Here is a 25,794-nt window from a genome sequence, read left to right on the forward strand (position 1 = left end):
GTAATAGGTAAGTGCTATTTGTTGGGGTAGTTTCAAGTGACGAGTGCTTCAGGACATAATTCATTTTCTGAGACGCCAAACTGAGTTCTAAAGGCAATGATCAGATATTCACAGTATCCATCCCATTAAGATTACTTCAAATGGGAGCATTGATTGGTCCTATGTTCATAAGTGCTTCTCTTTGGGGTAGTAGTACTGAGGAAATGAAGAGCAACCAAAGCTTCACCTATGTTCTATTTCGTATAGTTTTTTATTTATTTAATTAGTATTTCTTATTTTGCAGATATGCCTCTGGTCCAAACTTGTAACTGTAAATGCTGAATAAAATTGAAAAAATTGGACACAATTTTTCATCCTCCTCTGTAGCCACCTTTTCAACTCCTTGCCTCCTTGAGTGCAAAGCAGCTGATGTCTACTCTAACTTTAGCATCTTTCTTTTCAACCAAAGCAGAAAGTGCTATCAAGTTGGGGTAAATGTTTGCTGACTGACTTCCCAGTGTCCAACTGGTCTGTATTTAGTTTCATTTGAAGGAGACTCCCTCGATGACTACAAAAAGAAGCATCTGTTATTCCATGTAAGAATAAGTGCTTTACTTTGGGACTGCCTTGCTGGTGTTTGTTCATCAGTGGGTTTGTCCATTGACTTGATTACAGCAGAATCCAAATTTAAACACTTGAAGGTGCTGTTTTTTCCAAAGTTTTGGGATGGTAATCATTGATTTTGTGCATGATGTGTTTCTATGCTTTAACAAGGACTGTCATAATGTTCTTCTTTCAGAAAACATTATAATAGTTGAATTTGCATGAAATGCTTTAAATGTGTGAAAAGTCCACCCATGCTCAAGAATGCTGAGGCATTCCAAAGATATTAACAGGGCAATCAAAGATTAATGGCCTTTCAAAACTACCCAAGTACCAACGACCACAGCAAAGCCAAAGAGCCATAGACATATTTATAATGGGTGCTGTTAACAAAACTGCTCAGATCAGCTCACCTTGACTGCAGGCAGCATGCTCCTGGTATCTCTGGCTGGAAATGTCCTCATCTGATTCCACAGACTTGTAGTCTTCGAAATGGAAAATATTTTGATTTGTCACTATCGGTACCCTCATAATGGCACTGACTTGTCTGTTGTAATAGGTAAGTGCTATTTGTTGGGGTAGTTTCAAGTGACCAGTGCTTCATGAGATAATTTATTTTCTGGGACGCCAAACTGAGTTCTAAATGCAATGATCAGATATTCACAGTATCCATCCCATTGAGATTACTTCAAATGGGAGCATTGATTGGTCCTATGTTCATAAGTGCTTCTCGTTGGGGTAGTAGTAATGAGGAAATGAAGAGCAACCAAAGCTTCACCTATGTTCTATTTCGTATAGTTTTTTATTTATTTAATTAGTATTTCTTATTTTGCAGATATATGCCTCTGTTCCAAACTTGTAACTGTAAATGCTGAATAAAATTGAAAAAAAATTGGACACAATTATGCATCCTCCTCTGTGGCCAACTTTTCAAATCCTTGCCTCCTTGAGTGAAAAGCAGCTGATGTCTACTCTAACTTTAGCATCTTTCTTTTCAACCAAAGCAGAAAGTGCTATCAAGTTGGGGTAAATGTTTGCTGACTGACTTGCCAGTGTCCAACTGGTCTGTATTTAGTTTCATTTGAAGGAGACTCCCTCAATAACTACAAAAAGAAGCATCTGTTATTCCATGTAAGAATAAGTGCTTTACTTTGGGACTGCCTTGCTGGTGTTTGTTCATCAGTGGGTTTGTCCATTGACTTGATTACAGCAGAATCCAAATTTAAACGCTAGAAGGTGCTGTTTTTTCCAAAGTTTTGGGATGGTAATCATTGATTTTGTGCATGATGTGTTTCTATGCTTTAACAAGGACTGTCATAATGTTCTTCTTTCAGAAAACATTATAATAGTTGAATTTGCATGAAATGCTTTAAATGTGTGAAAAGTCCACCCATGCTCAAGAATGCTGAGGCATTCCAAAGATATTAACAGGGCAATCAAAGATTAATGGCCTTTCAAAACTACCCAAGTACCAACGACCACAGCAAAGCCAAAGAGCCATAGACATATTTATAATGGGTGCTGTTAACAAAACTGCTCAGATCAGCTCACCTTGACTGCAGGCAGCATGCTCCTGGTATCTCTGGCTGGAAATGTCCTCATCTGATTCCACAGACTTGTAGTCTTCGAAATGGAAAATATTTTGATTTGTCACTATCGGTACCCTCATAATGGCACTGACTTGTCTGTTGTAATAGGTAAGTGCTATTTGTTGGGGTAGTTTCAAGTGACGAGTGCTTCAGGACATAATTCATTTTCTGGGACGCCAAACTGAGTTCTAAAGGCAATGATCAGATATTCACAGTATCCATCCCATTAAGATTACTTCAAATGGGAGCATTGATTGGTCCTATGTTCATAAGTGCTTCTCTTTGGGGTAGTACTGAGGAAATGAAGAGCAACCAAAGCTTCACCTATGTTCTATTTCTTATAGTTTTTTATTTAATTAATTAGTATTTCTTATTTTGCAGATATATGCATCTGGTCCAAACTTGTAACTGTAAATGCTGAATAAAATTGAAAAAAAATTGGACACAATTATGCATCCTCCTCTGTGGCCAACTTTTCAAATCCTTGCCTCCTTGAGTGAAAAGCAGCTGATGTCTACTCTAACTTTAGCATCTTTCTTTTCAACCAAAGCAGAAAGTGCTATCAAGTTGGGGTAAATGTTTGCTGATTGACTTCCCAGTGTCCAACTGGTCTGTATTTAGTTTCATTTGAAGGAGACTCCCTCAATAACTACAAAAAGAAGCATCTGTTATTCCATGTAAGAATAAGTGCTTTACTTTGGGACTGCCTTGCTGGTGTTTGTTCATCAGTGGGTTTGTCCATTGACTTGATTACAGCAGAATCCAAATTTAAACGCTAGAAGGTGCTGTTTTTTCCAAAGTTTTGGGATGGTAATCATTGATTTTGTGCATGGTGTGTTTCTATGCTTTAACAAGGACTGTCATAATGTTCTTCTTTCAGAAAACATTATAATAGTTGAATTTGCATGAAATGCTTTAAATGTGTGAAAAGTCCACCCATGCTCAAGAATGCTGAGGCATTCCAAAGATATTAACAGGGCAATCAAAGATTAATGGCTTTTCAAAACTACCCAAGTACCAACGACCACAGCAAAGCCAAAGAGCCATAGACATATTTATAATGGGTGCTGTTAACAAAACTGCTCAGATCAGCTCACCTTGACTGCAGGCAGCATGCTCCTGGTATCTCTGGCTGGAAATGTCCTCATCTGATTCCACAGACTTGTAGTCTTCGAAATGGAAAATATTTTGATTTGTCACTATCGGTACCCTCATAATGGCACTGACTTGTCTGTTGTAATAGGTAAGTGCTATTTGTTGGGGTAGTTTCAAGTGACGAGTGCTTCAGGACATAATTCATTTTCTGGGACGCCAAACTGAGTTCTAAAGGCAATGATCAGATATTCACAGTATCCATCCCATTAAGATTACTTCAAATGGGAGCATTGATTGGTCCTATGTTCATAAGTGCTTCTCTTTGGGGTAGTAGTACTGAGGAAATGAAGAGCAACCAAAGCTTCACCTATGTTCTATTTCATATAGTTTTTTATTTATTTAATTAGTATTTCTTATTTTGCAGATATATGCCTCTGGTCCAAACTTGTAACTGTAAATGCTGAATAAAAGTGAAAAAATTGGACACAATTATGCATCCTCCTCTGTGGCCAACTTTTCAAATCCTTGCCTCCTTGAGTGAAAAGCAGCTGATGTCTACTCTAACTTTAGCATCTTTCTTTTCAACCAAAGCAGAAAGTGCTATCAAGTTGGGGTAAATGTTTGCTGATTGACTTCCCAGTGTCCGACTGGTCTGTATTTAGTTTCATTTGAAGGAGACTCCCTCGTTGACTACAAAGAGAAGCATCTGTCATTCCATGTAAGAATAAGTGCTTTACTTTGGGACTGCCTTGCTGGTGTTTGTTCATCAGTGGGTTTGCCCATTGCCTTGATTACAACAGAATCCAAATTTAAACACTAGAAGGTGCTGTTTTTTCCAAAGTTTTGGCATGGTAATCATTGATTTTGTGCACGGTGTGTTTCTATGCTTTAACAAGGACTGTCATAATGTTCTTCTTTCAGAAAACATTATAATAGTTGAATTTGCATGAAATGCTTTAAATGTGTGAAAAGTCCACCCATGCTCAAGAATGCTGAGGCATCCCAAATATATTAACAGGGAACTCAAAGATTAATGGCCTTTCAAAACTACCCAAGTACCAACGACCACAGCAAAGCCAAAGAGCCATAAACATATTTATAATGGGTGCTGTTAACAAAACTGCTCAGATCAGCTCACCTTGACTGCAGGCAGCATGCTCCTGGTATCTCTGGCTGGAAATGTCCTCATCTGATTCCACAGACTTGTAGTCTTCGAAATGGAAAATATTTTGATTTGTCACTATCGGTACCCTCATAATGGCACTGACTTGTCTGTTGTAATAGGTAAGTGCTATTTGTTGGGGTAGTTTCAAGTGACGAGTGCTTCAGGACATAATTCATTTTCTGGGACGCCAAACTGAGTTCTAAAGGCAATGATCAGATATTCACAGTATCCATCCCATTAAGATTACTTCAAATGGGAGCATTGATTGGTCCTATGTTCATAAGTGCTTCTCTTTGGGGTAGTAGTACTGAGGAAATGAAGAGCAACCAAAGCTTCACCTATGTTCTATTTCATATAGTTTTTTATTTATTTAATTAGTATTTCTTATTTTGCAGATATATGCCTCTGGTCCAAACTTGTAACTGTAAATGCTGAATAAAAGTGAAAAAATTGGACACAATTATGCATCCTCCTCTGTGGCCAACTTTTCAAATCCTTGCCTCCTTGAGTGAAAAGCAGCTGATGTCTACTCTAACTTTAGCATCTTTCTTTTCAACCAAAGCAGAAAGTGCTATCAAGTTGGGGTAAATGTTTGCTGATTGACTTCCCAGTGTCCAACTGGTCTGTATTTAGTTTCATTTGAAGGAGACTCCCTCGTTGACTACAAAGAGAAGCATCTGTCATTCCATGTAAGAATAAGTGCTTTACTTTGGGACTGCCTTGCTGGTGTTTGTTCATCAGTGGGTTTGCCCATTGCCTTGATTACAACAGAATCCAAATTTAAACACTAGAAGGTGCTGTTTTTTCCAAAGTTTTGGCATGGTAATCATTGATTTTGTGCACGGTGTGTTTCTATGCTTTAACAAGGACTGTCATAATGTTCTTCTTTCAGAAAACATTATAATAGTTGAATTTGCATGAAATGCTTTAAATGTGTGAAAAGTCCACCCATGCTCAAGAATGCTGAGGCATCCCAAATATATTAACAGGGAACTCAAAGATTAATGGCCTTTCAAAACTACCCAAGTACCAACGACCACAGCAAAGCCAAAGAGCCATAAACATATTTATAATGGGTGCTGTTAACAAAACTGCTCAGATCAGCTCACCTTGACTGCAGGCAGCATGCTCCTGGTATCTCTGGCTGGAAATGTCCTCATCTGATTCCACAGACTTGTAGTCTTCGAAATGGAAAATATTTTGATTTGTCACTATCGGTACCCTCATAATGGCACTGACTTGTCTGTTGTAATAGGTAAGTGCTATTTGTTGGGGTAGTTTCAATTGACGAGTGCTTCAGGACATAATTCATTTTCTGAGACGCCAAACTGAGTTCTAAAGGCAATGATCAGATATTCACAGTATCCATCCCATTAAGATTACTTCAAATGGGAGCATTGATTGGTCCTATGTTCATAAGTGCTTCTCTTTGGGGTAGTAGTACTGAGGAAATGAAGAGCAACCAAAGCTTCACCTATGTTCTATTTCGTATAGTTTTTTATTTATTTAATTAGTATTTCTTATTTTGCAGATATGCCTCTGGTCCAAACTTGTAACTGTAAATGCTGAATAAAATTGAAAAAATTGGACACAATTTTTCATCCTCCTCTGTAGCCACCTTTTCAACTCCTTGCCTCCTTGAGTGCAAAGCAGCTGATGTCTACTCTAACTTTAGCATCTTTCTTTTCAACCAAAGCAGAAAGTGCTATCAAGTTGGGGTAAATGTTTGCTGACTGACTTCCCAGTGTCCAACTGGTCTGTATTTAGTTTCATTTGAAGGAGACTCCCTCGATGACTACAAAAAGAAGCATCTGTTATTCCATGTAAGAATAAGTGCTTTACTTTGGGACTGCCTTGCTGGTGTTTGTTCATCAGTGGGTTTGTCCATTGACTTGATTACAGCAGAATCCAAATTTAAACACTTGAAGGTGCTGTTTTTTCCAAAGTTTTGGGATGGTAATCATTGATTTTGTGCATGATGTGTTTCTATGCTTTAACAAGGACTGTCATAATGTTCTTCTTTCAGAAAACATTATAATAGTTGAATTTGCATGAAATGCTTTAAATGTGTGAAAAGTCCACCCATGCTCAAGAATGCTGAGGCATTCCAAAGATATTAACAGGGCAATCAAAGATTAATGGCCTTTCAAAACTACCCAAGTACCAACGACCACAGCAAAGCCAAAGAGCCATAGACATATTTATAATGGGTGCTGTTAACAAAACTGCTCAGATCAGCTCACCTTGACTGCAGGCAGCATGCTCCTGGTATCTCTGGCTGGAAATGTCCTCATCTGATTCCACAGACTTGTAGTCTTCGAAATGGAAAATATTTTGATTTGTCACTATCGGTACCCTCATAATGGCACTGACTTGTCTGTTGTAATAGGTAAGTGCTATTTGTTGGGGTAGTTTCAAGTGACCAGTGCTTCATGAGATAATTTATTTTCTGGGACGCCAAACTGAGTTCTAAATGCAATGATCAGATATTCACAGTATCCATCCCATTGAGATTACTTCAAATGGGAGCATTGATTGGTCCTATGTTCATAAGTGCTTCTCGTTGGGGTAGTAGTAATGAGGAAATGAAGAGCAACCAAAGCTTCACCTATGTTCTATTTCGTATAGTTTTTTATTTATTTAATTAGTATTTCTTATTTTGCAGATATATGCCTCTGTTCCAAACTTGTAACTGTAAATGCTGAATAAAATTGAAAAAAAATTGGACACAATTATGCATCCTCCTCTGTGGCCAACTTTTCAAATCCTTGCCTCCTTGAGTGAAAAGCAGCTGATGTCTACTCTAACTTTAGCATCTTTCTTTTCAACCAAAGCAGAAAGTGCTATCAAGTTGGGGTAAATGTTTGCTGACTGACTTGCCAGTGTCCAACTGGTCTGTATTTAGTTTCATTTGAAGGAGACTCCCTCAATAACTACAAAAAGAAGCATCTGTTATTCCATGTAAGAATAAGTGCTTTACTTTGGGACTGCCTTGCTGGTGTTTGTTCATCAGTGGGTTTGTCCATTGACTTGATTACAGCAGAATCCAAATTTAAACGCTAGAAGGTGCTGTTTTTTCCAAAGTTTTGGGATGGTAATCATTGATTTTGTGCATGATGTGTTTCTATGCTTTAACAAGGACTGTCATAATGTTCTTCTTTCAGAAAACATTATAATAGTTGAATTTGCATGAAATGCTTTAAATGTGTGAAAAGTCCACCCATGCTCAAGAATGCTGAGGCATTCCAAAGATATTAACAGGGCAATCAAAGATTAATGGCCTTTCAAAACTACCCAAGTACCAACGACCACAGCAAAGCCAAAGAGCCATAGACATATTTATAATGGGTGCTGTTAACAAAACTGCTCAGATCAGCTCACCTTGACTGCAGGCAGCATGCTCCTGGTATCTCTGGCTGGAAATGTCCTCATCTGATTCCACAGACTTGTAGTCTTCGAAATGGAAAATATTTTGATTTGTCACTATCGGTACCCTCATAATGGCACTGACTTGTCTGTTGTAATAGGTAAGTGCTATTTGTTGGGGTAGTTTCAAGTGACGAGTGCTTCAGGACATAATTCATTTTCTGGGACGCCAAACTGAGTTCTAAAGGCAATGATCAGATATTCACAGTATCCATCCCATTAAGATTACTTCAAATGGGAGCATTGATTGGTCCTATGTTCATAAGTGCTTCTCTTTGGGGTAGTACTGAGGAAATGAAGAGCAACCAAAGCTTCACCTATGTTCTATTTCATATAGTTTTTTATTTATTTAATTAGTATTTCTTATTTTGCAGATATATGCCTCTGGTCCAAACTTGTAACTGTAAATGCTGAATAAAAGTGAAAAAATTGGACACAATTATGCATCCTCCTCTGTGGCCAACTTTTCAAATCCTTGCCTCCTTGAGTGAAAAGCAGCTGATGTCTACTCTAACTTTAGCATCTTTCTTTTCAACCAAAGCAGAAAGTGCTATCAAGTTGGGGTAAATGTTTTCTGATTGACTTCCCAGTGTCCAACTGGTCTGTATTTAGTTTCATTTGAAGGAGACTCCGTCGTTGACTACAAAGAGAAGCATCTGTCATTCCATGTAAGAATAAGTGCTTTACTTTGGGACTGCCTTGCTGGTGTTTGTTCATCAGTGGGTTTGCCCATTGCCTTGATTACAACAGAATCCAAATTTAAACACTAGAAGGTGCTGTTTTTTCCAAAGTTTTGGGATGGTAATCATTGATTTTGTGCATGATGTGTTTCTATGCTTTAACAAGGACTGTCATAATGTTCTTCTTTCAGAAAACATTATAATAGTTGAATTTGCATGAAATGCTTTAAATGTGTGAAAACTCCACCCATGCTCAAGAATGCTGAGGCATTCCAAAGATATTAACAGGGCAATCAAAGATTAATGGCCTTTCAAAACTACCCAAGTACCAACGACCACAGCAAAGCCAAAGAGCCATAGACATATTTATAATGGGTGCTGTTAACAAAACTGCTCAGATCAGCTCACCTTGACTGCAGGCAGCATGCTCCTGGTATCTCTGGCTGGAAATGTCCTCATCTGATTCCACAGACTTGTAGTCTTCGAAATGGAAAATATTTTGATTTGTCACTATCGGTACCCTCATAATGGCACTGACTTGTCTGTTGTAATAGGTAAGTGCTATTTGTTGGGGTAGTTTCAAGTGACCAGTGCTTCATGAGATAATTTATTTTCTGGGACGCCAAACTGAGTTCTAAATGCAATGATCAGATATTCACAGTATCCATCCCATTGAGATTACTTCAAATGGGAGCATTGATTGGTCCTATGTTCATAAGTGCTTCTCTTTGGGGTAGTAGTAATGAGGAAATGAAGAGCAACCAATGCTTCACCTATGTTCTATTTCTTATAGTTTTTTATTTAATTAATTAGTATTTCTTATTTTGCAGATATATGCATCTGGTCCAAACTTGTAACTGTAAATGCTGAATAAAATTGAAAAAAAATTGGACACAATTATGCATCCTCCTCTGTGGCCAACTTTTCAAATCCTTGCCTCCTTGAGTGAAAAGCAGCTGATGTCTACTCTAACTTTAGCATCTTTCTTTTCAACCAAAGCAGAAAGTGCTATCAAGTTGGGGTAAATGTTTGCTGATTGACTTCCCAGTGTCCAACTGGTCTGTATTTAGTTTCATTTGAAGGAGACTCCCTCAATAACTACAAAAAGAAGCATCTGTTATTCCATGTAAGAATAAGTGCTTTACTTTGGGACTGCCTTGCTGGTGTTTGTTCATCAGTGGGTTTGTCCATTGACTTGATTACAGCAGAATCCAAATTTAAACGCTAGAAGGTGCTGTTTTTTCCAAAGTTTTGGGATGGTAATCATTGATTTTGTGCATGGTGTGTTTCTATGCTTTAACAAGGACTGTCATAATGTTCTTCTTTCAGAAAACATTATAATAGTTGAATTTGCATGAAATGCTTTAAATGTGTGAAAAGTCCACCCATGCTCAAGAATGCTGAGGCATTCCAAAGATATTAACAGGGCAATCAAAGATTAATGGCTTTTCAAAACTACCCAAGTACCAATGACCACAGCAAAGCCAAAGAGCCATAGACATATTTATAATGGGTGCTGTTAACAAAACTGCTCAGATCAGCTCACCTTGACTGCAGGCAGCATGCTCCTGGTATCTCTGGCTGGAAATGTCCTCATCTGATTCCACAGACTTGTAGTCTTCGAAATGGAAAATATTTTGATTTGTCACTATCGGTACCCTCATAATGGCACTGACTTGTCTGTTGTAATAGGTAAGTGCTATTTGTTGGGGTAGTTTCAAGTGACGAGTGCTTCAGGACATAATTCATTTTCTGGGACGCCAAACTGAGTTCTAAAGGCAATGATCAGATATTCACAGTATCCATCCCATTAAGATTACTTCAAATGGGAGCATTGATTGGTCCTATGTTCATAAGTGCTTCTCTTTGGGGTAGTAGTACTGAGGAAATGAAGAGCAACCAAAGCTTCACCTATGTTCTATTTCATATAGTTTTTTATTTATTTAATTAGTATTTCTTATTTTGCAGATATATGCCTCTGGTCCAAACTTGTAACTGTAAATGCTGAATAAAAGTGAAAAAATTGGACACAATTATGCATCCTCCTCTGTGGCCAACTTTTCAAATCCTTGCCTCCTTGAGTGAAAAGCAGCTGATGTCTACTCTAACTTTAGCATCTTTCTTTTCAACCAAAGCAGAAAGTGCTATCAAGTTGGGGTAAATGTTTGCTGATTGACTTCCCAGTGTCCAACTGGTCTGTATTTAGTTTCATTTGAAGGAGACTCCCTCGTTGACTACAAAGAGAAGCATCTGTCATTCCATGTAAGAATAAGTGCTTTACTTTGGGACTGCCTTGCTGGTGTTTGTTCATCAGTGGGTTTGCCCATTGCCTTGATTACAACAGAATCCAAATTTAAACACTAGAAGGTGCTGTTTTTTCCAAAGTTTTGGCATGGTAATCATTGATTTTGTGCACGGTGTGTTTCTATGCTTTAACAAGGACTGTCATAATGTTCTTCTTTCAGAAAACATTATAATAGTTGAATTTGCATGAAATGCTTTAAATGTGTGAAAAGTCCACCCATGCTCAAGAATGCTGAGGCATCCCAAATATATTAACAGGGAACTCAAAGATTAATGGCCTTTCAAAACTACCCAAGTACCAACGACCACAGCAAAGCCAAAGAGCCATAAACATATTTATAATGGGTGCTGTTAACAAAACTGCTCAGATCAGCTCACCTTGACTGCAGGCAGCATGCTCCTGGTATCTCTGGCTGGAAATGTCCTCATCTGATTCCACAGACTTGTAGTCTTCGAAATGGAAAATATTTTGATTTGTCACTATCGGTACCCTCATAATGGCACTGACTTGTCTGTTGTAATAGGTAAGTGCTATTTGTTGGGGTAGTTTCAAGTGACGAGTGCTTCAGGACATAATTCATTTTCTGGGACGTCAAACTGAGTTCTAAAGGCAATGATCAGATATTCACAGTATCCATCCCATTAAGATTACTTCAAATGGGAGCATTGATTGGTCCTATGTTCATAAGTGCTTCTCTTTGGGGTAGTAGTACTGAGGAAATGAAGAGCAACCAAAGCTTCACCTATGTTCTATTTCGTATAGTTTTTTATTTATTTAATTAGTATTTCTTATTTTGCAGATATATGCCTCTGTTCCAAACTTGTAACTGTAAATGCTGAATAAAAGTGAAAAAATTGGACACAATTATGCATCCTCCTCTGTGGCCAACTTTTCAAATCCTTGCCTACTCGAGTGAAAAGCAGCTGATGTCTACTCTAACTTTAGCATCTTTCTTTTCAACCAAAGCAGAAAGTGCTATCAAGTTGGGGTAAATGTTTGCTGACTGACTTCCCAGTGTCCAACTGGTCTGTATTTAGTTTCATTTGAAGGAGACTCCCTCGATGACTACAAAGAGAAGCATCTGTCATTCCATGTAAGAATAAGTGCTTTACTTTGGGACTGCCTTGCTGGTGTTTGTTCATCAGTGGGTTTGCCCATTGCCTTGATTACAACAGAATCCAAATTTAAACACTAGAAGGTGCTGTTTTTCCCAAAGTTTTGGCATGGTAATCATTGATTTTGTGCATGGTGTGTTTCTATGCTTTAACAAGGACTGTCATTATGTTCTTCTTTCAGAAAACATTATAATAGTTGAATTTGCATGAAATGCTTTAAATGTGTGAAAAGTCCACCCATGCTCAAGAATGCTGAGGCATTCCAAAGATATTAACAGGGAAATCAAAGATTAATGGCCTTTCAAAACTACCCAAGTACCAACGACCACAGCAAAGCCAAAGAGCCATAGACATATTTATAATGGGTGCTGTTAACAAAACTGCTCAGATCAGCTCACCTCGACTGCAGGCAGCATGCTCCTGGTATCTCTGGCTGGAAATGTCCTCATCTGATTCCACAGACTTGTAGTCTTCGAAATGGAAAATATTTTGATTTGTCACTATCGGTACCCTCATAATGGCACTGACTTGTCTGTTGTAATAGGTAAGTGCTATTTGTTGGGGTAGTTTCAATTGACGAGTGCTTCAGGACATAATTCATTTTCTGAGACGCCAAACTGAGTTCTAAAGGCAATGATCAGATATTCACAGTATCCATCCCATTAAGATTACTTCAAATGGGAGCATTGATTGGTCCTATGTTCATAAGTGCTTCTCTTTGGGGTAGTAGTACTGAGGAAATGAAGAGCAACCAAAGCTTCACCTATGTTCTATTTCGTATAGTTTTTTATTTATTTAATTAGTATTTCTTATTTTGCAGATATGCCTCTGGTCCAAACTTGTAACTGTAAATGCTGAATAAAATTGAAAAAATTGGACACAATTTTTCATCCTCCTCTGTAGCCACCTTTTCAACTCCTTGCCTCCTTGAGTGCAAAGCAGCTGATGTCTACTCTAACTTTAGCATCTTTCTTTTCAACCAAAGCAGAAAGTGCTATCAAGTTGGGGTAAATGTTTGCTGACTGACTTCCCAGTGTCCAACTGGTCTGTATTTAGTTTCATTTGAAGGAGACTCCCTCGATGACTACAAAAAGAAGCATCTGTTATTCCATGTAAGAATAAGTGCTTTACTTTGGGACTGCCTTGCTGGTGTTTGTTCATCAGTGGGTTTGTCCATTGACTTGATTACAGCAGAATCCAAATTTAAACACTTGAAGGTGCTGTTTTTTCCAAAGTTTTGGGATGGTAATCATTGATTTTGTGCATGATGTGTTTCTATGCTTTAACAAGGACTGTCATAATGTTCTTCTTTCAGAAAACATTATAATAGTTGAATTTGCATGAAATGCTTTAAATGTGTGAAAAGTCCACCCATGCTCAAGAATGCTGAGGCATTCCAAAGATATTAACAGGGCAATCAAAGATTAATGGCCTTTCAAAACTACCCAAGTACCAACGACCACAGCAAAGCCAAAGAGCCATAGACATATTTATAATGGGTGCTGTTAACAAAACTGCTCAGATCAGCTCACCTTGACTGCAGGCAGCATGCTCCTGGTATCTCTGGCTGGAAATGTCCTCATCTGATTCCACAGACTTGTAGTCTTCGAAATGGAAAATATTTTGATTTGTCACTATCGGTACCCTCATAATGGCACTGACTTGTCTGTTGTAATAGGTAAGTGCTATTTGTTGGGGTAGTTTCAAGTGACCAGTGCTTCATGAGATAATTTATTTTCTGGGACGCCAAACTGAGTTCTAAATGCAATGATCAGATATTCACAGTATCCATCCCATTGAGATTACTTCAAATGGGAGCATTGATTGGTCCTATGTTCATAAGTGCTTCTCGTTGGGGTAGTAGTAATGAGGAAATGAAGAGCAACCAATGCTTCACCTATGTTCTATTTCTTATAGTTTTTTATTTAATTAATTAGTATTTCTTATTTTGCAGATATATGCCTCTGTTCCAAACTTGTAACTGTAAATGCTGAATAAAAGTGAAAAAATTGGACACAATTATGCATCCTCCTCTGTGGCCAACTTTTCAAATCCTTGCCTACTCGAGTGAAAAGCAGCTGATGTCTACTCTAACTTTAGCATCTTTCTTTTCAACCAAAGCAGAAAGTGCTATCAAGTTGGGGTAAATGTTTGCTGACTGACTTCCCAGTGTCCAACTGGTCTGTATTTAGTTTCATTTGAAGGAGACTCCCTCGATGACTACAAAGAGAAGCATCTGTCATTCCATGTAAGAATAAGTGCTTTACTTTGGGACTGCCTTGCTGGTGTTTGTTCATCAGTGGGTTTGCCCATTGCCTTGATTACAACAGAATCCAAATTTAAACACTAGAAGGTGCTGTTTTTCCCAAAGTTTTGGCATGGTAATCATTGATTTTGTGCATGGTGTGTTTCTATGCTTTAACAAGGACTGTCATTATGTTCTTCTTTCAGAAAACATTATAATAGTTGAATTTGCATGAAATGCTTTAAATGTGTGAAAAGTCCACCCATGCTCAAGAATGCTGAGGCATTCCAAAGATATTAACAGGGAAATCAAAGATTAATGGCCTTTCAAAACTACCCAAGTACCAACGACCACAGCAAAGCCAAAGAGCCATAGACATATTTATAATGGGTGCTGTTAACAAAACTGCTCAGATCAGCTCACCTCGACTGCAGGCAGCATGCTCCTGGTATCTCTGGCTGGAAATGTCCTCATCTGATTCCACAGACTTGTAGTCTTCGAAATGGAAAATATTTTGATTTGTCACTATCGGTACCCTCATAATGGCACTGACTTGTCTGTTGTAATAGGTAAGTGCTATTTGTTGGGGTAGTTTCAATTGACGAGTGCTTCAGGACATAATTCATTTTCTGAGACGCCAAACTGAGTTCTAAAGGCAATGATCAGATATTCACAGTATCCATCCCATTAAGATTACTTCAAATGGGAGCATTGATTGGTCCTATGTTCATAAGTGCTTCTCTTTGGGGTAGTAGTACTGAGGAAATGAAGAGCAACCAAAGCTTCACCTATGTTCTATTTCGTATAGTTTTTTATTTATTTAATTAGTATTTCTTATTTTGCAGATATGCCTCTGGTCCAAACTTGTAACTGTAAATGCTGAATAAAATTGAAAAAATTGGACACAATTTTTCATCCTCCTCTGTAGCCACCTTTTCAACTCCTTGCCTCCTTGAGTGCAAAGCAGCTGATGTCTACTCTAACTTTAGCATCTTTCTTTTCAACCAAAGCAGAAAGTGCTATCAAGTTGGGGTAAATGTTTGCTGACTGACTTCCCAGTGTCCAACTGGTCTGTATTTAGTTTCATTTGAAGGAGACTCCCTCGATGACTACAAAAAGAAGCATCTGTTATTCCATGTAAGAATAAGTGCTTTACTTTGGGACTGCCTTGCTGGTGTTTGTTCATCAGTGGGTTTGTCCATTGACTTGATTACAGCAGAATCCAAATTTAAACACTTGAAGGTGCTGTTTTTTCCAAAGTTTTGGGATGGTAATCATTGATTTTGTGCATGATGTGTTTCTATGCTTTAACAAGGACTGTCATAATGTTCTTCTTTCAGAAAACATTATAATAGTTGAATTTGCATGAAATGCTTTAAATGTGTGAAAAGTCCACCCATGCTCAAGAATGCTGAGGCATTCCAAAGATATTAACAGGGCAATCAAAGATTAATGGCCTTTCAAAACTACCCAAGTACCAACGACCACAGCAAAGCCAAAGAGCCATAGACATATTTATAATGGGTGCTGTTAACAAAACTGCTCAGATCAGCTCACCTTGACTGCAGGCAGCATGCTCCTGGTATCTCTGGCTGGAAATGTCCTCATCTGATTCCACAGACTTGTAGTCTTCGAAATGGAAAATATTTTGATTTGTCACTATCGGTACCCTCATAATGGCACTGACTTGTCTGTTGTAATAGGTAAGTGCTATTTGTTGGGGTAGTTTCAAGTGACCAGTGCTTCATGAGATAATTTATTTTCTGGGACGCCAAACTGAGTTCTAAATGCAATGATCAGATATTCACAGTATCCATCCCATTGAGATTACTTCAAATGGGAGCATTGGTTGGTCCTATGTTCATAAGTGCTTCTCGTTGGGGTAGTAGTAATGAGGAAATGAAGAGCAACCAATGCTTCACCTATGTTCTATTTCTTATAGTTTTTTATTTAATTAATTAGTATTTCTTATTTTGCAGATATATGCATCTGGTCCAAACTTGTAACTGTAAATGCTGAATAAAATTGAAAAAAATTGGACACAATTATGCATCCTCCTCTGTGGCCAACTTTTCAAATCCTTGCCTCCTTGAGTGAAAAGCAGCTGATGTCTACTCTAACTTTAGCATCTTTCTTTTCAACCAAAGCAGAAAGTGCTATCAAGTTGGGGTAAATGTTTGCTGATTGACTTCCCAGTGTCCAACTGGTCTGTATTTAGTTTCATTTGAAGGAGACTCCCTCAATAACTACAAAAAGAAGCATCTGTTATTCCATGTAAGAATAAGTGCTTTACTTTGGGACTGCCTTGCTGGTGTTTGTTCATCAGTGGGTTTGTCCATTGACTTGATTACAGCAGAATCCAAATTTAAACACTTGAAGGTGCTGTTTTTTCCAAAGTTTTGGGATGGTAATCATTGATTTTGTGCATGATGTGTTTCTATGCTTCAACAAGGACTGTCATAATGTTCTTCTTTCAGAAAACATTATAATAGTTGAATTTGCATGAAATGCTTTAAATGTGTGAAAACTCCACCCATGCTCAAGAATGCTGAGGCATTCCAAAGATATTAACAGGGCAATCAAAGATTAATGGCCTTTCAAAACTACCCAAGTACCAACGACCACAGCAAAGCCAAAGAGCCATAGACATATTTATAATGGGTGCTGTTAACAAAACTGCTCAGATCAGCTCACCTTGACTGCAGGCAGCATGCTCCTGGTATCTCTGGCTGGAAATGTCCTCATCTGATTCCACAGACTTGTAGTCTTCGAAATGGAAAATATTTTGATTTGTCACTATCGGTACCCTCATAATGGCACTGACTTGTCTGTTGTAATAGGTAAGTGCTATTTGTTGGGGTAGTTTCAAGTGACCAGTGCTTCATGAGATAATTTATTTTCTGGGACGCCAAACTGAGTTCTAAATGCAATGATCAGATATTCACAGTATCCATCCCATTGAGATTACTTCAAATGGGAGCATTGATTGGTCCTATGTTCATAAGTGCTTCTCTTTGGGGTAGTAGTAATGAGGAAATGAAGAGCAACCAATGCTTCACCTATGTTCTATTTCTTATAGTTTTTTATTTAATTAATTAGTATTTCTTATTTTGCAGATATATGCATCTGGTCCAAACTTGTAACTGTAAATGCTGAATAAAATTGAAAAAAAATTGGACACAATTATGCATCCTCCTCTGTGGCCAACTTTTCAAATCCTTGCCTCCTTGAGTGAAAAGCAGCTGATGTCTACTCTAACTTTAGCATCTTTCTTTTCAACCAAAGCAGAAAGTGCTATCAAGTTGGGGTAAATGTTTGCTGACTGACTTGCCAGTGTCCAACTGGTCTGTATTTAGTTTCATTTGAAGGAGACTCCCTCAATAACTACAAAAAGAAGCATCTGTTATTCCATGTAAGAATAAGTGCTTTACTTTGGGACTGCCTTGCTGGTGTTTGTTCATCAGTGGGTTTGTCCATTGACTTGATTACAGCAGAATCCAAATTTAAACGCTAGAAGGTGCTGTTTTTTCCAAAGTTTTGGGATGGTAATCATTGATTTTGTGCATGATGTGTTTCTATGCTTTAACAAGGACTGTCATAATGTTCTTCTTTCAGAAAACATTATAATAGTTGAATTTGCATGAAATGCTTTAAATGTGTGAAAAGTCCACCCATGCTCAAGAATGCTGAGGCATTCCAAAGATATTAACAGGGCAATCAAAGATTAATGGCCTTTCAAAACTACCCAAGTACCAACGACCACAGCAAAGCCAAAGAGCCATAGACATATTTATAATGGGTGCTGTTAACAAAACTGCTCAGATCAGCTCACCTTGACTGCAGGCAGCATGCTCCTGGTATCTCTGGCTGGAAATGTCCTCATCTGATTCCACAGACTTGTAGTCTTCGAAATGGAAAATATTTTGATTTGTCACTATCGGTACCCTCATAATGGCACTGACTTGTCTGTTGTAATAGGTAAGTGCTATTTGTTGGGGTAGTTTCAAGTGACGAGTGCTTCAGGACATAATTCATTTTCTGGGACGCCAAACTGAGTTCTAAAGGCAATGATCAGATATTCACAGTATCCATCCCATTAAGATTACTTCAAATGGGAGCATTGATTGGTCCTATGTTCATAAGTGCTTCTCTTTGGGGTAGTACTGAGGAAATTAAGAGCAACCAAAGCTTCACCTATGTTCTATTTCATATAGTTTTTTATTTATTTAATTAGTATTTCTTATTTTGCAGATATATGCCTCTGGTCCAAACTTGTAACTGTAAATGCTGAATAAAAGTGAAAAAATTGGACACAATTATGCATCCTCCTCTGTGGCCAACTTTTCAAATCCTTGCCTCCTTGAGTGAAAAGCAGCTGATGTCTACTCTAACTTTAGCATCTTTCTTTTCAACCAAAGCAGAAAGTGCTATCAAGTTGGGGTAAATGTTTTCTGATTGACTTCCCAGTGTCCAACTGGTCTGTATTTAGTTTCATTTGAAGGAGACTCCGTCGTTGACTACAAAGAGAAGCATCTGTCATTCCATGTAAGAATAAGTGCTTTACTTTGGGACTGCCTTGCTGGTGTTTGTTCATCAGTGGGTTTGCCCATTGCCTTGATTACAACAGAATCCAAATTTAAACACTAGAAGGTGCTGTTTTTTCCAAAGTTTTGGGATGGTAATCATTGATTTTGTGCATGATGTGTTTCTATGCTTTAACAAGGACTGTCATAATGTTCTTCTTTCAGAAAACATTATAATAGTTGAATTTGCATGAAATGCTTTAAATGTGTGAAAACTCCACCCATGCTCAAGAATGCTGAGGCATTCCAAAGATATTAACAGGGCAATCAAAGATTAATGGCCTTTCAAAACTACCCAAGTACCAACGACCACAGCAAAGCCAAAGAGCCATAGACATATTTATAATGGGTGCTGTTAACAAAACTGCTCAGATCAGCTCACCTTGACTGCAGGCAGCATGCTCCTGGTATCTCTGGCTGGAAATGTCCTCATCTGATTCCACAGACTTGTAGTCTTCGAAATGGAAAATATTTTGATTTGTCACTATCGGTACCCTCATAATGGCACTGACTTGTCTGTTGTAATAGGTAAGTGCTATTTGTTGGGGTAGTTTCAAGTGACCAGTGCTTCATGAGATAATTTATTTTCTGGGACGCCAAACTGAGTTCTAAATGCAATGATCAGATATTCACAGTATCCATCCCATTGAGATTACTTCAAATGGGAGCATTGATTGGTCCTATGTTCATAAGTGCTTCTCTTTGGGGTAGTAGTAATGAGGAAATGAAGAGCAACCAATGCTTCACCTATGTTCTATTTCTTATAGTTTTTTATTTAATTAATTAGTATTTCTTATTTTGCAGATATATGCATCTGGTCCAAACTTGTAACTGTAAATGCTGAATAAAATTGAAAAAAAATTGGACACAATTATGCATCCTCCTCTGTGGCCAACTTTTCAAATCCTTGCCTCCTTGAGTGAAAAGCAGCTGATGTCTACTCTAACTTTAGCATCTTTCTTTTCAACCAAAGCAGAAAGTGCTATCAAGTTGGGGTAAATGTTTGCTGATTGACTTCCCAGTGTCCAACTGGTCTGTATTTAGTTTCATTTGAAGGAGACTCCCTCAATAACTACAAAAAGAAGCATCTGTTATTCCATGTAAGAATAAGTGCTTTACTTTGGGACTGCCTTGCTGGTGTTTGTTCATCAGTGGGTTTGTCCATTGACTTGATTACAGCAGAATCCAAATTTAAACGCTAGAAGGTGCTGTTTTTTCCAAAGTTTTGGGATGGTAATCATTGATTTTGTGCATGGTGTGTTTCTATGCTTTAACAAGGACTGTCATAATGTTCTTCTTTCAGAAAACATTATAATAGTTGAATTTGCATGAAATGCTTTAAATGTGTGAAAAGTCCACCCATGCTCAAGAATGCTGAGGCATTCCAAAGATATTAACAGGGCAATCAAAGATTAATGGCTTTTCAAAACTACCCAAGTACCAACGACCACAGCAAAGCCAAAGAGCCATAGACATATTTATAATGGGTGCTGTTAACAAAACTGCTCAGATCAGCTCACCTTGACTGCAGGCAGCATGCTCCTGGTATCTCTGGCTGGAAATGTCCTCATCTGATTCCACAGACTTGTAGTCTTCGAAATGGAAAATATTTTGATTTGTCACTATCGGTACCCTCATAATGGCACTGACTTGTCTGTTGTAATAGGTAAGTGCTATTTGTTGGGGTAGTTTCAAGTGACGAGTGCTTCAGGACATAATTCATTTTCTGGGACGCCAAACTGAGTTCTAAAGGCAATGATCAGATATTCACAGTATCCATCCCATTAAGATTACTTCAAATGGGAGCATTGATTGGTCCTATGTTCATAAGTGCTTCTCTTTGGGGTAGTAGTACTGAGGAAATGAAGAGCAACCAAAGCTTCACCTATGTTCTATTTCATATAGTTTTTTATTTATTTAATTAGTATTTCTTATTTTGCAGATATATGCCTCTGGTCCAAACTTGTAACTGTAAATGCTGAATAAAAGTGAAAAAATTGGACACAATTATGCATCCTCCTCTGTGGCCAACTTTTCAAATCCTTGCCTCCTTGAGTGAAAAGCAGCTGATGTCTACTCTAACTTTAGCATCTTTCTTTTCAACCAAAGCAGAAAGTGCTATCAAGTTGGGGTAAATGTTTTCTGATTGACTTCCCAGTGTCCAACTGGTCTGTATTTAGTTTCATTTGAAGGAGACTCCGTCGTTGACTACAAAGAGAAGCATCTGTCATTCCATGTAAGAATAAGTGCTTTACTTTGGGACTGCCTTGCTGGTGTTTGTTCATCAGTGGGTTTGCCCATTGCCTTGATTACAACAGAATCCAAATTTAAACACTAGAAGGTGCTGTTTTTTCCAAAGTTTTGGGATGGTAATCATTGATTTTGTGCATGATGTGTTTCTATGCTTTAACAAGGACTGTCATAATGTTCTTCTTTCAGAAAACATTATAATAGTTGAATTTGCATGAAATGCTTTAAATGTGTGAAAACTCCACCCATGCTCAAGAATGCTGAGGCATTCCAAAGATATTAACAGGGCAATCAAAGATTAATGGCCTTTCAAAACTACCCAAGTACCAACGACCACAGCAAAGCCAAAGAGCCATAGACATATTTATAATGGGTGCTGTTAACAAAACTGCTCAGATCAGCTCACCTTGACTGCAGGCAGCATGCTCCTGGTATCTCTGGCTGGAAATGTCCTCATCTGATTCCACAGACTTGTAGTCTTCGAAATGGAAAATATTTTGATTTGTCACTATCGGTACCCTCATAATGGCACTGACTTGTCTGTTGTAATAGGTAAGTGCTATTTGTTGGGGTAGTTTCAAGTGACCAGTGCTTCATGAGATAATTTATTTTCTGGGACGCCAAACTGAGTTCTAAATGCAATGATCAGATATTCACAGTATCCATCCCATTGAGATTACTTCAAATGGGAGCATTGATTGGTCCTATGTTCATAAGTGCTTCTCTTTGGGGTAGTAGTAATGAGGAAATGAAGAGCAACCAATGCTTCACCTATGTTCTATTTCTTATAGTTTTTTATTTAATTAATTAGTATTTCTTATTTTGCAGATATATGCATCTGGTCCAAACTTGTAACTGTAAATGCTGAATAAAATTGAAAAAAAATTGGACACAATTATGCATCCTCCTCTGTGGCCAACTTTTCAAATCCTTGCCTCCTTGAGTGAAAAGCAGCTGATGTCTACTCTAACTTTAGCATCTTTCTTTTCAACCAAAGCAGAAAGTGCTATCAAGTTGGGGTAAATGTTTGCTGATTGACTTCCCAGTGTCCAACTGGTCTGTATTTAGTTTCATTTGAAGGAGACTCCCTCAATAACTACAAAAAGAAGCATCTGTTATTCCATGTAAGAATAAGTGCTTTACTTTGGGACTGCCTTGCTGGTGTTTGTTCATCAGTGGGTTTGTCCATTGACTTGATTACAGCAGAATCCAAATTTAAACGCTAGAAGGTGCTGTTTTTTCCAAAGTTTTGGGATGGTAATCATTGATTTTGTGCATGGTGTGTTTCTATGCTTTAACAAGGACTGTCATAATGTTCTTCTTTCAGAAAACATTATAATAGTTGAATTTGCATGAAATGCTTTAAATGTGTGAAAAGTCCACCCATGCTCAAGAATGCTGAGGCATTCCAAAGATATTAACAGGGCAATCAAAGATTAATGGCTTTTCAAAACTACCCAAGTACCAACGACCACAGCAAAGCCAAAGAGCCATAGACATATTTATAATGGGTGCTGTTAACAAAACTGCTCAGATCAGCTCACCTTGACTGCAGGCAGCATGCTCCTGGTATCTCTGGCTGGAAATGTCCTCATCTGATTCCACAGACTTGTAGTCTTCGAAATGGAAAATATTTTGATTTGTCACTATCGGTACCCTCATAATGGCACTGACTTGTCTGTTGTAATAGGTAAGTGCTATTTGTTGGGGTAGTTTCAAGTGACGAGTGCTTCAGGACATAATTCATTTTCTGGGACGCCAAACTGAGTTCTAAAGGCAATGATCAGATATTCACAGTATCCATCCCATTAAGATTACTTCAAATGGGAGCATTGATTGGTCCTATGTTCATAAGTGCTTCTCTTTGGGGTAGTAGTACTGAGGAAATGAAGAGCAACCAAAGCTTCACCTATGTTCTATTTCATATAGTTTTTTATTTATTTAATTAGTATTTCTTATTTTGCAGATATATGCCTCTGGTCCAAACTTGTAACTGTAAATGCTGAATAAAAGTGAAAAAATTGGACACAATTATGCATCCTCCTCTGTGGCCAACTTTTCAAATCCTTGCCTCCTTGAGTGAAAAGCAGCTGATGTCTACTCTAACTTTAGCATCTTTCTTTTCAACCAAAGCAGAAAGTGCTATCAAGTTGGGGTAAATGTTTGCTGATTGACTTCCCAGTGTCCAACTGGTCTGTATTTAGTTTCATTTGAAGGAGACTCCCTCGTTGACTACAAAGAGAAGCATCTGTCATTCCATGTAAGAATAAGTGCTTTACTTTGGGACTGCCTTGCTGGTGTTTGTTCATCAGTGGGTTTGCCCATTGCCTTGATTACAACAGAATCCAAATTTAAACACTAGAAGGTGCTGTTTTTTCCAAAGTTTTGGCATGGTAATCATTGATTTTGTGCACGGTGTGTTTCTATGCTTTAACAAGGACTGTCATAATGTTCTTCTTTCAGAAAACATTATAATAGTTGAATTTGCATGAAATGCTTTAAATGTGTGAAAAGTCCACCCATGCTCAAGAATGCTGAGGCATCCCAAATATATTAACAGGGAACTCAAAGATTAATGGCCTTTCAAAACTACCCAAGTACCAACGACCACAGCAAAGCCAAAGAGCCATAAACATATTTATAATGGGTGCTGTTAACAAAACTGCTCAGATCAGCTCACCTTGACTGCAGGCAGCATGCTCCTGGTATCTCTGGCTGGAAATGTCCTCATCTGATTCCACAGACTTGTAGTCTTCGAAATGGAAAATATTTTGATTTGTCACTATCGGTACCCTCATAATGGCACTGACTTGTCTGTTGTAATAGGTAAGTGCTATTTGTTGGGGTAGTTTCAAGTGACGAGTGCTTCAGGACATAATTCATTTTCTGGGACGTCAAACTGAGTTCTAAAGGCAATGATCAGATATTCACAGTATCCATCCCATTAAGATTACTTCAAATGGGAGCATTGATTGGTCCTATGTTCATAAGTGCTTCTCTTTGGGGTAGTAGTACTGAGGAAATGAAGAGCAACCAAAGCTTCACCTATGTTCTATTTCGTATAGTTTTTTATTTATTTAATTAGTATTTCTTATTTTGCAGATATATGCCTCTGTTCCAAACTTGTAACTGTAAATGCTGAATAAAAGTGAAAAAATTGGACACAATTATGCATCCTCCTCTGTGGCCAACTTTTCAAATCCTTGCCTACTCGAGTGAAAAGCAGCTGATGTCTACTCTAACTTTAGCATCTTTCTTTTCAACCAAAGCAGAAAGTGCTATCAAGTTGGGGTAAATGTTTGCTGACTGACTTCCCAGTGTCCAACTGGTCTGTATTTAGTTTCATTTGAAGGAGACTCCCTCGATGACTACAAAGAGAAGCATCTGTCATTCCATGTAAGAATAAGTGCTTTACTTTGGGACTGCCTTGCTGGTGTTTGTTCATCAGTGGGTTTGCCCATTGCCTTGATTACAACAGAATCCAAATTTAAACACTAGAAGGTGCTGTTTTTCCCAAAGTTTTGGCATGGTAATCATTGATTTTGTGCATGGTGTGTTTCTATGCTTTAACAAGGACTGTCATTATGTTCTTCTTTCAGAAAACATTATAATAGTTGAATTTGCATGAAATGCTTTAAATGTGTGAAAAGTCCACCCATGCTCAAGAATGCTGAGGCATTCCAAAGATATTAACAGGGAAATCAAAGATTAATGGCCTTTCAAAACTACCCAAGTACCAACGACCACAGCAAAGCCAAAGAGCCATAGACATATTTATAATGGGTGCTGTTAACAAAACTGCTCAGATCAGCTCACCTCGACTGCAGGCAGCATGCTCCTGGTATCTCTGGCTGGAAATGTCCTCATCTGATTCCACAGACTTGTAGTCTTCGAAATGGAAAATATTTTGATTTGTCACTATCGGTACCCTCATAATGGCACTGACTTGTCTGTTGTAATAGGTAAGTGCTATTTGTTGGGGTAGTTTCAATTGACGAGTGCTTCAGGACATAATTCATTTTCTGAGACGCCAAACTGAGTTCTAAAGGCAATGATCAGATATTCACAGTATCCATCCCATTAAGATTACTTCAAATGGGAGCATTGATTGGTCCTATGTTCATAAGTGCTTCTCTTTGGGGTAGTAGTACTGAGGAAATGAAGAGCAACCAAAGCTTCACCTATGTTCTATTTCGTATAGTTTTTTATTTATTTAATTAGTATTTCTTATTTTGCAGATATGCCTCTGGTCCAAACTTGTAACTGTAAATGCTGAATAAAATTGAAAAAATTGGACACAATTTTTCATCCTCCTCTGTAGCCACCTTTTCAACTCCTTGCCTCCTTGAGTGCAAAGCAGCTGATGTCTACTCTAACTTTAGCATCTTTCTTTTCAACCAAAGCAGAAAGTGCTATCAAGTTGGGGTAAATGTTTGCTGACTGACTTCCCAGTGTCCAACTGGTCTGTATTTAGTTTCATTTGAAGGAGACTCCCTCGATGACTACAAAAAGAAGCATCTGTTATTCCATGTAAGAATAAGTGCTTTACTTTGGGACTGCCTTGCTGGTGTTTGTTCATCAGTGGGTTTGTCCATTGACTTGATTACAGCAGAATCCAAATTTAAACACTTGAAGGTGCTGTTTTTTCCAAAGTTTTGGGATGGTAATCATTGATTTTGTGCATGATGTGTTTCTATGCTTTAACAAGGACTGTCATAATGTTCTTCTTTCAGAAAACATTATAATAGTTGAATTTGCA

The 25,794-nt window shown here is 38.1% G+C and overlaps 3 long non-coding RNA genes across 4 annotated transcripts; all 3 read left to right on the forward strand.

Moving 5' to 3' along the window:
* The first annotated feature begins 7,316 nt into the window (after positions 1-7,316).
* LOC127988895 (uncharacterized) lies at positions 7,317-12,466 on the forward strand. Its single transcript, XR_008162055.1, has 2 exons — positions 7,317-8,630; positions 10,905-12,466. It is a non-coding gene; the product is annotated as an uncharacterized LOC127988895 (long non-coding RNA).
* Positions 12,467-16,392: 3,926 nt separating this feature from the next.
* LOC127988879 (uncharacterized) lies at positions 16,393-19,278 on the forward strand. Of its 2 annotated transcripts, none has more exons than XR_008162038.1 (2): positions 16,393-16,581; positions 18,853-19,278. It is a non-coding gene; the product is annotated as an uncharacterized LOC127988879 (long non-coding RNA). The 2 variants fall into 2 exon arrangements; XR_008162044.1 differs by lacking the exon at positions 18,853-19,278 and adding an exon at positions 17,720-18,145.
* Positions 19,279-20,524: 1,246 nt separating this feature from the next.
* On the forward strand, positions 20,525-24,962 carry LOC127988906 (uncharacterized). Its single transcript, XR_008162066.1, has 2 exons — positions 20,525-21,126; positions 23,401-24,962. It is a non-coding gene; the product is annotated as an uncharacterized LOC127988906 (long non-coding RNA).
* The last annotated feature ends 832 nt before the right edge of the window (positions 24,963-25,794 follow it).

This window comes from Carassius gibelio, chromosome A5, assembly GCF_023724105.1.
Source record: "Carassius gibelio isolate Cgi1373 ecotype wild population from Czech Republic chromosome A5, carGib1.2-hapl.c, whole genome shotgun sequence".
In the NCBI taxonomy this organism is placed as follows: Eukaryota; Metazoa; Chordata; class Actinopteri; order Cypriniformes; family Cyprinidae; genus Carassius; species Carassius gibelio.